Here is a 14592-nt window from a genome sequence, read left to right as displayed (position 1 = left end):
TAAGCAAGGAAGATGATTGGGATCGAGAGCTATCTTTGGAGGAGGGTGCTGTTGGTGGAGTTCCAATATTGCCGCAAAAAAAAATTAAAATTACCATCCCCTAAAAAATCTCCCAGGCCCAAAAGACAGACCCGGCCTCCTTCCCGCTGGCAAGAATAATAAAAATGTGTAAAAATAATTATGTGTGAAATAAATAAACATTTTTTTTATTCTAAACAAATTGATTTATTTTGTTTCCACTCTTTCATCAAATGAATACATATATTCAACAACGCTAAACTATCATTTCTTTTTAAATTGAAATTATACAATTCGTTAATTATTTTACTGTAAGAAATCCCCATACATCTCGAGGTTAGAAAATAAATTACATGAGGTCCGCAGTTTTGGCTTTTATTTGATTGAAATTTATGAGTATTGTGTCGAATACGATTGTTATATCGTTCTAGCAAAAATCCATAGTCACGATGTGATCTTCCTAGAGAACAAAAAAAGTCCAGAGTGTCGCCCGATTTGTAAACAGCCGTCCAATGAGAGCCTGGAAGCGTATCAGGATCGGTGTTGATTACGAAACAATATGATTTTTTTTTAATTGGAACTTTTGGTAATCTATTAGCGGGAAACACTCCGATAAATTTATCTCTCGAGTGGGGGTCACACTTAAGTATAGATTGGATTTGATTAGTGTTCATCTTTCACGTCACTGTCAAAATGCATAATTTCTCATATTGATCTTTTGGTAAGTTGATTCCCCTGATGGTTTTACACTCCCGTCTTCTTTCTTGAAATGTCGCACGTCGAAAGTCTCGTTACATTTTACGAGGTACGTGTCTCTTCCTAGATCGTATGCTTTGTCACAAACTCCAATGTCTAGGCTATATTCGGGACTTCTTTTTTTAAATTTCATCGCGGATGACACTATTGTGGCACTAACACCAAATATTACAATCGCGAGACCCAGGAGAATGTGTACTTTACCCATGGTTAACAAAATGTTGAATAAAGACTGTAGCGCTCTACACTTGAATTTTAACTATTTCTTGAGGGTAAAACGCCCCTTTAATTATATTGCCGGTCAAATCTTTCACAATATACATATAGGGATCTCTCGTAATTACTCTATGAATTTCAAATATTTCGGCTGTAAACGTTCCCCTATATGCTTTATCAAATGTTGATTTTGCAACGGCTAATCGAATTTTATCCCCAATTTTTAAAGTTGACTTTCCAATCATAGTTGCCATAGTTTTTTTTTCCAAATTGCCAATTCATTGTTTTTATTGACATCTTTAGGGGCGATTCCTGTTGTAGAATGTTTTCGAGCGTTATAAGATTTTGCAATTAATGGTAGTTTATTAAGATAATGTAAATCGCCGGTCTTGGTAATTATTTTAAAAATTTTAGATTTTACCGTACGAACGAGTCTCTCAACCATAGAGGCCTTTTTCTCGGAGTATGTGAGGTAATGGTGGATGTTATAACGCTTTAAGAGAGCACGAAATGGGGCGTTTCGAAATTCTGACCCTGCGTCGGTACATAAATTAAGGGGTAACCGTTTTTTGAAAATCTCTCTAAAAGCCTTCACAATCTCGCTCGAGGTTTTATTTTTAATTGGCAGAATAAAAATGAATTTGCTTAAGATATCCTGAACTAATAACAAAAAACGGTAATTTTTATTAAAAGTTTGTAAAATAGGGAGGTCTAATAAATCGGCCATAAATGTCTCATCAATAGTTGTTACGTATAATTTGTTACGTTTAAAATTTAACCTCCTAGCTCTGTGTTGTGTGTAAGTTGGTTGTTTGCTGAGAAAAATTTTAATTTCTTTTTCCGAAATTTTGGGAAATTTTTTCTTAAAGTAACACTGTCAGAATAACTGTATGGGTTTTCAACATCGTAATAAACTTTACTTAATTGTTTCTCTGTTTTTGACACCACCATCTTTAAATGTATGAATAGTAATAATAAAAACAGATTATAGTAAAAGTTTTTATTTTAATAAATTAAATCACATTTCAAGTTTGACACATTTTGAACAATAACAAAATATAATTGACTTTCTACTATTAAGGGGTCAAGACCAAATTCCTTTTGGAATCTAACAACAATATGATCAAAATTTAGTTGGGGAATAGCTAATAATATCATATTTTCAACTCGGTCTTCAAAATTTGTGCTAAACCCTAGTTTACAAGAGACATCGTGAGTAATTGAAGATTTACAATGTGGATTCTCACAATTTTCGGTAATTTCAAGCATTTTATCCGTGAGCTCATGTACAATTATGTCACGCATAATATTTTTTGCCGACAAAATTAAATTAATCTCCTGATTAATTGTATGTTTACAATGCTTCAATCTTTTCCACCCTGCTTGGTTGAGAGTAAATCCATAATTTGTTGAATAAAAAAGATGGTATAGATGATTTTTTCCTCTTGCACAAGCGCGTACATCCACGAGTTTTTCCTTTTGTCCCTTGAAACACTCGATTTTTATCTTTGAACCTTCAAGAGGCAGCCAGGTGTGAAAACTAGCAACTTGATCTTCAAAAAAATCAGTTATTTCCTTTTCGAATGTGAATAGAGATTGCCAGGCTTCCAAATTCAGTTCAAATTCGGCGCAAGTGTCTAGTCGGTAAATTTTGATGGATGGGTTAACATAACCTATCACCGATACTTCTTGTTTAGGCGAGAGACTGTGAGTTCGAGACATCTTTACCACTACGATTTCACGAAACAACTAACCAATCTTTGCCCTCGTTGATTGATTTTATTCCGTAATATATGTAACTTGACGCTCTTGGTTAATGACAAATCGGTTTTCGTATTCTCCAATAATAATTATGTTTTGAATATTAGTTAAGGGAGAAGAAAACTTCATTACCATCGGTAAACTACCATTTCGTTGAATTGAGAGATTGTTAGAGTTTGCCGAGGAATCGTAAGTTAAATCAAACGCGAATAATGTATTACCGTTTTTATAATTTTCGTAATCAATACAATTACCAGAGTTATTTCCAATTAAATCCATTGCCGAGAATAGTGAATAATATGACCTAGTGTAGAGATTTTTATTAAAATCTGGAGTTAGAGCAGTTTCTGGTATATTCTGGTCATCTAATGAAAGTTGTAAGAACGAGAGATTATTATGGTTAAATTGAAAAGGGTTTTCTTGACTAGACCCATTGTAAGCAGAATTGTTTACCATTCCGATTATTACCCGATTTGGAATTTTACCTAAAAAAATATTTGACTTCACGAAATCGCTCGCGCCTGCTGAGATTGTCAGAGTTTTAACAACAGTTTGTGTTAGATCGTACAAAGCTCTCTGTTTCTGCAGTATCACATTATGTGCCAGCTGGAGATCTGGATTTACAAGAATATGCTTAGCCGTAAGAACCGCATCTTCGATAATCAATTTATATTTGTTATTAACATCTTCTTAAATTAACTTTGTTTAAAAGAAATTTGTCTATTTTACAAGAATCTACATGAAGCGTACCCATATATTCACAAACTTTCGATCCCGCAATATCTTTACTTCTTTTTAAAATTCCATTGTTTTTTATCTTTATTAGCATCGTTAAACGCTAATGTTGGGTCGCAAAACCCGTCTTCGTAATAGCCCTCGGCGGTTTTGTAAGATTGTTTGGCTCCCTTATCAAAATTTAAAACTGTTGCTAAATATGCTAAGTATGGGTAGCAGTTGTTGCTAGATTGTACTAAAGTCTCATTCATAAATACGTCTATTTTGCTAAAAATAGAATACAATGGAATGTTACATTGGGATACTTTTTTTTCGGCTGCTGGAATATCTATTAAAATCCCGTTTTGTTCTTTTTTAACACGAATTCGAATTTTAAGCATCAAGTTTGACATGTCAATATAATAATCTCCCCCGGGGATAGAAAAATCAATCTGAGTAGCATTAGACAAGGGAGCTATAGGGAAATAATCTACAAATTTATTCCCCTCAATATTCCCATTAATCAAGGGTTCGTTAAAAAGCTCTAACTCAGAACACATAGATTCAAATTGAGGCATAATGCTTTAGTCAAGAAAATCGGTTTTTGTTCTCTTGCGTTTTCTTTGATTATTGCGTAATTTTGATTTGCGCTTCTTTACTCTCCGAACTCCAGAGCCTTTCTGTGTATTTAATATGGAATCACCGAGACTATTTAAAAGATTTGTTCCGGCAATTTTACTATTTTTTTTAAAAGACTCCTTAAAATTTTGACCCGCAACAACATCATCCATTATTTTTTTCCCTATAACCAAACCTTGGATACCGAGTGATTTGGCTACGGGGCGAAAAAGAGGAGTTACGAATCTTGCTAAACTTTTAAAAATTTACCCAAATCCACGACCAGTCTGATATTGGCTTCCTCGAAAGACGTTATATCCGCGTCCTGTTTGTACATAATGATGATAATATCTTTCCATGATGAGCTTGTTTTAAGTGTACTTTAGACTAAGAATCCAGTCTTTTAAATATTAATTTAATAATAGTCTTGCCTGTTTTATATGGCAGGAGTTCACCGTAATCCGACCTTAAAGAAATTTCTATAGTTTGTATTTGATCGTAGAGAACTGGAAAATAGTCTAAAAAATGAAATCTTTCAACTTGTGCTCGATTTTTATTTTCGTTTAATTTGATAATTCTCAGCAAGGGCGTATTAGTGTGGCCTGTAATTATAGGTTGTATAATATTTGTATAGACATAAATTCCAGATATTCCGTGGTTGAGATCTGCGGGGTTAAAAAGAGGTCTTTCAATTTGATTGTTTGAAAAACCTAACATTTGCCCGAGTTTGGGGTTATCTATTGGAAAGGTTAAAAACTGTTTCCACCCAAACCTTTAACTGAAACTGTCAAATCTGAATTAAAATTAAACTCGAATTTAGCCCAACTCTGATGTGGTAATGAGTGTTTCATCGCAATTAAAATATCATCAATAGTGTGGTAAACACCAGGTGGAATTCGACAATGAAATTTGTCTACAACATTTAGTTTATTATTTTTACCATGTTCGTAATTGGGGAAATCAATATCACGTTTTTGTCGTCGACTATTCTCAACTCTGTTTAAATCGTTTCGAAAAATTATAAAATTAACCGTGTTATCTAATTCTAATCTAATTTGAAGTGGGTCTAATGCTTTGCTTTTATAAACTGAGGAGATATAATCTACTTTGTACTCAATTTGTAAGAGGTCTGCTAGAGGTCCAAATATTTTAATTTCCAACCCACTCATTAACTCAATTTGAAAATAATAATTTCCATTTTCTTTGAAAATAAAAAATCCAGCCTTAAGTGAGATATGCGAATCAAAATATCTTTGAAGTTCATTTAAAATTTTGAAATGAAGAGATAACGGTTTAAAATTCCCGCTTAAATCCTTATTAGCCTCGTAATAATTACGTTCAAACGTATAACTGTCATTTTCCCAGTTAGGGGCTTCAATTGGAAAATTTTTATTATACCTAAAATCTATAACAGATTCCTCATCTGACATAAATTTTTCCTCATACACTTTTAAAGGATTTTGACTGCTAATTACACCATTTTGAAATTCTGGCGCGTTTATATTAAAAATACTTGCTAAGTTCCCGGTGAAGGCTACCTGTAGATCTTGAGGGAATGAAATTCTTAAGTAATGACCTCGATTTATTTCTTCTATTGCGTAACTAATTTCGTACCGATTCAAAGGGGGGTAGTTTGTAGCTTGTTGAATCTCGTTTTTTAATTGCCTATGCAAAGATAATGGGATGATATTTCCAAAATCATCTCTCTGACCTTCAAATAAAAAAGGTTGGATAATTGATACAGAGTAGAAAGCCCAATCTTCCTTCTCAAATTGCGGTATTTTTGTAGTCTCAATACGTATGTCGATAAAATTGTTGCGCGAATTAAAAGTAATATTATTTAAATTATTTAACGGGCCAAATTTTTGAATACCCGTAAAATAAATGCCTGGTGGTATTTTAAAAAGATCTGCTAATGGATTTTGAAATTTAATTTCCATCCCTACCCGTATTTCTAAATTAAAATATAAATTATCTTCATCATCGGACGATATCGCGGTTTTTAATCCATCAAACTGTCTTGGTTTACAACGCTCTAATAAATCGCGTATAATTAAGTGTAATGTGAACGGTTGAATTTCATTATTATATTGTCTTTCTCCCTCATATCTGCCTGCCTCAAACACAATTGCGTAATTATTCCATTGTATTTGTTTAATAACAGGTTGAGATGGTAGATTAACGGGTATTGGAAGAGAACTTGGTAAATTATTTTCTTCGGAAGGATTTAAAACTTTTGGTTGGTTGACGTCTCCATTAATATTTGGAATTAAAGGTTCTGTTGGTAAAATGTTGTTTAGATTTTCTTCTGGTTTCAAATTTGGCTTTTCTTCTAAATTTGTTTTTGGTTCAAGTTTTGGTTTTTCTTCTTGTTTCACTTCTAGTTTTAGTTTCGGTTTCTTGTTAATTTTCTGTTTTTTCCTCCTGGGTTGTGATTGGATTTCTTCCACGGGAATTTGTCGTGGTAAATATTTTTGTTGATATTTATTCACAACTAACGCTTTTTTAATTCGTACTTCGATAAAATTTGTTGCGTAAGTTAAAGAAATAGTTTTGGCGTGATTCGAGAGTGGATAATTAGAAAGATAATCACTGTCGACAAAATCATTTTCTCGAAATTCCAAAACAGAAGCTAGGGGCGATGCTTGAAGTATTCTTACTTGCACATCTTTTTGTAACTGTATTTTTAATTTTGAACTGTGTTCGTTTTCATCTGCTTTTACCGTATTTATTTGTATTTTTCCTTTAACTGTTTGATTGGCCTCAATAGTTTTAGCAAACTCGTTGAGTATATTATTTTGAAGAGATGTTGGAATCTTATTCTTATTTCGATCTAGATCACCCTCGTAACGTTTGGGTGGAATTTCAATTTTAATATAATCCCATTGATTTTCTTCGGGTGAAATAACATCTGACACGTGCCCTACTTGGAAATGCGAATACTCATTTGTTATATTCGAATAAGTTTCAGGAAGAATTATTTCTGCTAATGAGCAAGCCCATTTTTCATTGTTAAAATTTAAAGGTTTTGATAACTGTACTTTAAAGTTAGAAGGCGTATTTTCCGGGTAAATATCGGGTGATGCGTTCGAAGGTAGAAATACTACGAAACTTGACATCTTTATAATGACAGTTTATTTGGGCGACATCTCGTTTTATATTAATAAAAGATTTAACGTGATAGATCGAAAGGATTGGGAGTTGAACTTGAGACTGTTTGAATAACGTCCTGCAACGCTACCGATCTACCACGCTAAACCTTAACACGAAAGAGTTAAATTATCTATTTTTACGTAGGAAAAATAAGAACAATATATTTATTAGAAAAACATATTTATTCACATATTTTCAATCATTTGACAAGTTTTTTCAAGATTTTCTAAAACCTCGATGGGCGTTTCAACTTGATTAAGAGTTAGAATGTGATTATTTTTACAATATTCTTGAAAAAAAATAATAGCTTCCATCTGTTCATCAGATGGCATGACAAAGTCCGGTGGAAATACAACATTTGATTTCATTGTTGAATTTAAAGTTTCTTCGGACTTAATACCAGTTGTCTTTTTTTACGATGAATTTTCTTTGGAGTTCCATTACCATTAACAAACTCGTTTAACCATTCTTGATGTTTTACGTTAATCTCGTTCAAATAATCAATAATTTGATCGTCTAATATTTCTTCTTTCTTTGTATATTCTGGTTTCTTTGAATGAAGACAATCGCAAACATCAATACGAATTTGATTTTTATAACTACTCGATAAGTGATCCATTAAGTGTTGCTTAAAAATTGTCTTGTCAAGATATTGTTCTTGACAAATCCAGCATTTAACACTAAAGTTTAAATTATCAAAGAAATTAAAAGCGTGTTTGCGACATGGCTCATCATAATAACAAGGATTCTCGTTAGGCGATTTGCATTTAATTTCTGGTTTCCCCATAAACAACTTCATTTTTTTAACCTTTAAAGAGCTCGATTTTTGAGACGTCTTACGCTTACACATATCCTTTGACTTTTAAATGTAAAAACAATTATTATTTATAGAAATTGTTATTATCGCAAGTTTAGACTCGTTTATTAGCTGTTTAAAGTATTTTGGGTGGGGCCAAAAGTTACCAAGGATATAAAACGAAGGTCGCGAATTCGTTTCCCCATCTCGCAAATAACTAATTAGCATTTTAAATGGCGAAAAAACGAAAAAACGAAAAAAACGATACCAAAAGTAAATAAGTTGACGTAATCGGGGGGTTACATATTACCGCCGATATCTCGGTCCGACCTTGTCCGATCGTGTCCCAACTTGTTGGGGTGATAGACCGAGGCTTAGGGGTGGTAGACAGTGCGTCGAGGTCAAAGATCATCTTCAAGGTGAAATTTGAGATTGAAAACAAAAATATGTTTTTCGATTTTTCCAAGGACAAAAATTTTGTTTTTGGAAAATATTTTGGGGGTGTTTTGGGGGGGTTATGGCGGCCATCTTGGCGGCCATCTTGGAAAAAATGGTTCATATTTAGTTTACTACTACTACTAGTATACTAGCCTAATTATAGTTATTAATAGTAAAATAACAATATAATTTTTTTAAATTATTAATGTACCGTCTGTCCGTATATTGCTTAGGAAGTTAAGACTCCTATAAGTTCTAACGCCATGTTGTCAGAATTTATAGCCCGGTGTACCGGTAAGAAAAGAACCACACCACCGGAGACCTATCATCAGAATGCCCTACGCCAGCGTCCACAAGCCCGGACAGGTGACAAACCAGCACGGGTAGCAGAACCCCTCTACTGATGGTCGCACCCTTGACGCAAGCCGCTCAACCCAGCAGAAGGTGCAACAATGGGACGACCAGCCCGCCACTTCGCACACAGCAGTGGGATAGAGAAGGGATGCTCTAGCAACTCCGGCCGACACCCTACCTAGAAAGGCAGAGAGCCAAGCCCTTTGGAAAGAGCTCCTAAAGGGGAACGGCGGGCACACGGCAGCCCGCAAAACCCGGCACAGCTGGCACCGGAGATCCCGGTGGAGCTCCAAAAGGCCGGGAGATGGGTCCGCCGTGCCCTCATACGGAGGCCCGCAGCCCCACAGCAGGCTACTCAATCCGCCGAGGCGGCCAGTTTGCCCGGCCCCTCTCCATTAGCCTGGGCCGAAGTCCAGTATCCAGCCCACACCTGACCGAAGTCGGAGGTTGGAGATAGGACCCTTTGGACGGAGCTAACATCTCCCAGTGCGCCACCGCCCTTACGGGTTATAAGAGCCGGACCCCGACTCCCCGGTAAAGCCACCAGTTATTGCACACTCCGACCCCTTGAGGGCCTAGTTCTAACGCCAGCCGACATCCGAAACTAAGACTTAATAATATTGTTTGAAGAAAAACCGCGCAGGCGCAGTACGTATTAAAAACCGTGATCCATCCCCAAGGTCAATCAAAGTATTTGTTGTTTCTATGTCTTGTAGGTACCGTTTATTATTTTCACCCCTAAAAGTGGCAAACACCATCTTGGAACTTACAGCAGCTTAATCGAGTTATCGGGTACCCGACTATGCAATTTTTGGTACTCGATAATCGACGAGTATTTTCCAATTACTTATACGAGGTCCAGTTCGAGTACTCGACTTTAAATGACGAGTAATCGATGATGTTCGAGTACTCGCACAGCCCTAGAATTCAAGCTATTAAAAACGGTTAAAGCATGGACTGTAAATTTTAGAGGACGAGTAAAGCGTAGCCTTCTCCTGTAGAACTTTGGTTTCCCCGAGCATCAATCACTTCGAACTAGAGAGAGAGAGTCCATCAAGGTCATTTGTACCACGCATAGAGATAGACCCCCCCCCCCCGCATGTTATCTGGAAATCTGGCCGACCGAAAGACACGCGCTTTATTTTTTTTTTATGACCTTGAGCGACTCCCGTCAGCCTGATCGGTGAACGGGGCGTAAAATACCTCGGGAATACCGGTCCTCTAAAATTTACAGTCCGTGGTTAAAGGCACTATATCACGACCTATTTAAAAAAAACTTTCTTGAAGTTCCATTTTTTGAAATAGATGGCGCCAGGGTAGAAACGGACCTCCTGAAGTTTTGTTCGTATTTGACGGGTAATGTTTGCTGTGTGGCGAAGATAGAAGAGTCCATTTTGGTTTTCCGGGTAGAACATCGAAAAAAGGATGTTCAATATGGAACCCGCAAATGGGCTTTTCTATTTCGAACCCCGGCGGGTGGCTAGTCTCTACTTGTGCCGATAGCTGTAGGCTGTATATTTCAATCCTATTTGTCAGGTCGAGAATTAATGGGCGAGATACGGAGGGGCGGGGTCGTGGCGAAAATTGAAAGGGTAGGGTCATACCATGAATTTTGACAGAGTTTTTGATAGTTTGCTTGATTGAGTAGAACAGTGTAAGAAGCTTATAAATACTGTACGCCGAAAAATGGAGAAAAGCGAAAAAAATAAGCAATATGAAGTGAATTTAGGACTCGAAGAGTTTTAGCGTTGGTCAACGGACAGAAACTAATTATCTTTCACAAATATGCAGTTTATAAAATATTTCTTTGATAAATGGTAAGTCCAAAACTTTTATTTACGAGGCAAATCAGTTCGTTGATTTCTTAAATTTCAATTCAATCGCTACTATAACTATATTAAAGTTTAAATTTGTTCACAATATTAAAGTTTAATATGTTTTCAATATTAAAGTTTTAATTTGTTCACAATATTAAAGTTTTAATTTGTTCACAATATTAAAGTTTTAATTTGTTCACAATATTAAAGTTTTAATTTGCTCATGATATTCAAGTTTTAATTTGTTCACAATATTTAAGTTTTAATATGTGATCAGAGTTATAAATATTACGGGTGGCCCGTAGGGAAAGAGGAAGATGCGGTTTTCTCGCCCTTACTAATTTATTAATATAATCTTGGATTAATAATAGAAGCTAACGCTTAGCTTATATTATTAATCCAAGATATAATAGAGTAATATCGGTGTTACGTAACTTGGCGTAACTATAAAAAAAACTGCAGTCAGAAAGGTGACCATAACCGAGAGCTACAGGGCCGTCGAGTAACTTTTGCCCCGGGCCCTAAATTCCGTATTGATTTTCCGTACAGATGGTAGCAGTATTGGCCCGTGGTTCTGTCAAAATATGTATTTTTCAAAAATAATACAATTTCAATGATTTTGCTTAGGTGGGATAGTTACCAATCAAGAATCAAGAATATTGCTAGCGGCCATTGATTATAACGAACATTCAAATAGACCGCAAGCCCGTTCGAAATCTGGCGAACTTCAATACAGAATGTTTTGGAGCAAAATATCGAAATCATACAATATTGGAAAATTGTATGAAGCAAAAACCTATTCTTATATTGATTCATTGACGGAGATGGTGTTTGACGCCAAAAAGAATTAAATGGTTACTAAACACTTAATATTATAACACTTTTTTATATTAAAGTTAGATGCTATGTACTTTTTTTCATTTCAGGGTAATATTTCTGATTAAAAACTAATGGATGAGACCGATCGTTATATTTGTAAACATATAAGTTTACAAAAACAAATCCCGTTTAAAAAAGACGTTTTAGCCAAACATAAATCTAGATTTTAATTTGAGGCATGAAGTTGTAAAGTACAATGATTAAAATATTTTACAGGCGTGACGATTGTTTTAACAATATTATTGACTGTTTCGGCCGGGTCCCAGCTAGAACTAAAATCCCGTGAAGACTGTTTCGGCCGGGCCCCAGCTAGAACTAAAATCCCGTGAAGACTGTTTCGGCCGGGCCCCAACTAGAACTAAAATCCCGTGAAGACTGTTTCGGCCGGGCCCCAACTAGAACTAAAATCCCGTGAAGACTGTTTCGGCCGGGCCCCAGCTAGAACTAAAATCCCGTGAAGACTGTTTCGGCCGGGCCCCAGCTAGAACTAAAATCCCGTGAAGACTGTTTCGGCCGGGCCCCAGCTAGAACTAAAATCCCGTGAAGACTGTTTCGGCCGGGCCCCAGCTAGAACTAAAATCCCGTGAAGACTGTTTCGGCCGGGCCCCAGCTAGAACTAAAATCCCGTGAAGACTGTTTCGGCCGGGCCCCAGCTAGAACTAAAATCCCGTGAAGACTGTTTCGGCCGGGCCCCAGCTAGAACTAAAATCCCGTGAAGACTGTTTCGGCCGGGCCCCAGCTAGAACTAAAATCCCGTGAAGACTGTTTCGGCCGGGCCCCAGCTAGAACTAAAATCCCGTGAAGACTGTTTCGGCCGGGCCCCAGCTAGAACTAAAATCCCGTGAAGACTGAGTCATAAACCAAACCCTTCCCCCCTCCCAGCGCAGCCGATAAATTGACTTAGGCAGAAAAATATTGGTTGTATAGGTGTGATATGTAGGTTGCAGGATTCACGGCACCGTTCAAGGGGAAAAAATGCATGATTTAATTAATTAACTTAATTGGAAATCGCTGAAAATTGCGCGACTCGCTGCGTTTGCGCCATAGGAATAGCTGTGAGGAAATTGGAGGTCCTAGGTTGAACGGCTCGGACGTCTATAGAGAAACAGACGCAAGACAGACAGACAGACAGAAGACACTTAGGAATATAGTATAGATAGCAAAGATTAGGTATTTGCATTTGAAATTTACGCTAACACTAAACAACTTAAGCCAGCGTCGTAGCCAGGATTGGATTTCGGAGGGGGGTGTGCCCCCCTCCCGTATGTATGGCAACATTGTTTTTTATGTCTCGAGTAGCGGCTCTGCTACACGAATTCCTACATTTGCACGGGATTAATTCTCCATCTAGTATATTGACCATATCCAAAGGCATAATTTCCATTTTATCCATGGTTATAGACTCGCCAAAAATATCAAAACGTGGCAGTGGCGTAGTCAGGGGGGGGCACATAGAAACGTATGGTCGTACGTACAAATTTTTTTTTTCAATGACGTGCCCCCCCGAAACAAAATCCTGGCTACGCCACTGAAACGTGGGACAGATCTGATAATATTTCTAGAAAACCCGTCACGCGACTGCTATGGGTTTTACTCAAAAATACCACGTTACCGATATGACCCTTTCGAAAAACATCGAATAAACCAAAGACTATATATACGCTTCGTTTACTAGACAGGCGTGTTCCTAGGAAAAACCTGTTAACACCTCTGTAGCACTGTAAAAGCTGGGTTAATATTTGAACCCGCGGCGCCACTAGTAACACAGCTCAAGCTAGGGGAAAATTCTGACCAGCGTCGAGATGGAGCCACAATCGGTATGCAAGTTGAGCCATAGAACACGCCTGTCTAGTAAGCGAAGCGTATATATAGTCTTTGGTATGAACTCAAGTGGAAACATTTGGAATTTCCCAATCCCAGGCAATTCCCTTTTTACAGGCCCTCCGTAGTGAAAGGTTCGCACCCCTCACTACTTCCTGTCTTTTTTATTTCGTTGCCCCTAAGAGGGGGAAACGGAATTATAATTTCCCTCTGAAACGGGTGTTGGTGATAGGATTACCTCGATGTGTTCATAAAGGCGCGAGCTTGGTGGAGTATGCGCTTGAGGCTGTGTAATATTGTTTTTGGTTGTTATCCGTGGAAGTACGGTTATAGCTTACTTCATTTGAAACAGGTAGTTTTATACTAAATTTACAAAATTATTGCACGACGGATACTTCATGGTTCAATATTTTATTAAAATTAAAGGTTTACGCTAGCTTTCGGGTCGAAACCCCTCTTCAGGCGTTCTGTTTTGTTTTTATAGTTTTAGTAGATTGATTAAATAAGCCATTTACGTTGTAATATTGTTTTTGTCTTAATTTTTTATTCGTATTTCTATAACATTTTGATTTTTAATTTGTATTTTTATGAAATTCAATTTATATTTCTGATGAGCTTTCTTAGGATATTGATGTTTCCTAGGGAATATTTTTGAATTGGTTTTTCAATGAAATATTTTATTATTGATAATTGTTGTTTTGAGGTATATTTTCTAATTTTTTTAAATTAAATTTTTATTTCTTGATTGGAGTACTATTTTATTCACTTACCAGGACCAGTTTCGGGGCCATGTAGCGAGTGTCTATAAAAGTTATTTTTATTGAACGCCTTTCTTCCAGTGGCTTCCCCTTTCGCTTTGTAAGCAAGTGTAAAATGTTATTTTTCAATAAAATTAATTATTATTTTACCAATGTAAGCCTTCATGGAGGTAGGAAATACGGATTTCCTAAATCCGTATTTCTAAATCCGTGCTACGCTGAATGAAAACGCTCTTATTTGAGAAAACACGTATTTTCTGAAATACGGGAAACGCACCTGTATTTCCTTGGTAAATCTGGATTTTCTTCGAATGAAAACGCACGAACACGTGTTTGATACACTGGGGGTTTATTCTGTTGGAAATGTAGTTACTAATAAGTAGTGCTCGGACTTTTTTTTATTCACGAATAAATACTTTTAGCCTTAATTTAAATAGTAATATTTCAAGATGAAATAGCTGAATAAAAGAAAGTGGATACACCTAAAACTTAA

Source organism: Leiobunum rupestre, chromosome 9 (genome assembly GCF_980474605.1).
Source record: "Leiobunum rupestre chromosome 9, qqLeiRupe1.1.hap1, whole genome shotgun sequence".
NCBI lineage: Eukaryota > Metazoa > Arthropoda > Arachnida > Opiliones > Sclerosomatidae > Leiobunum > Leiobunum rupestre.
This window is presented reverse-complemented; position numbering follows the sequence as displayed.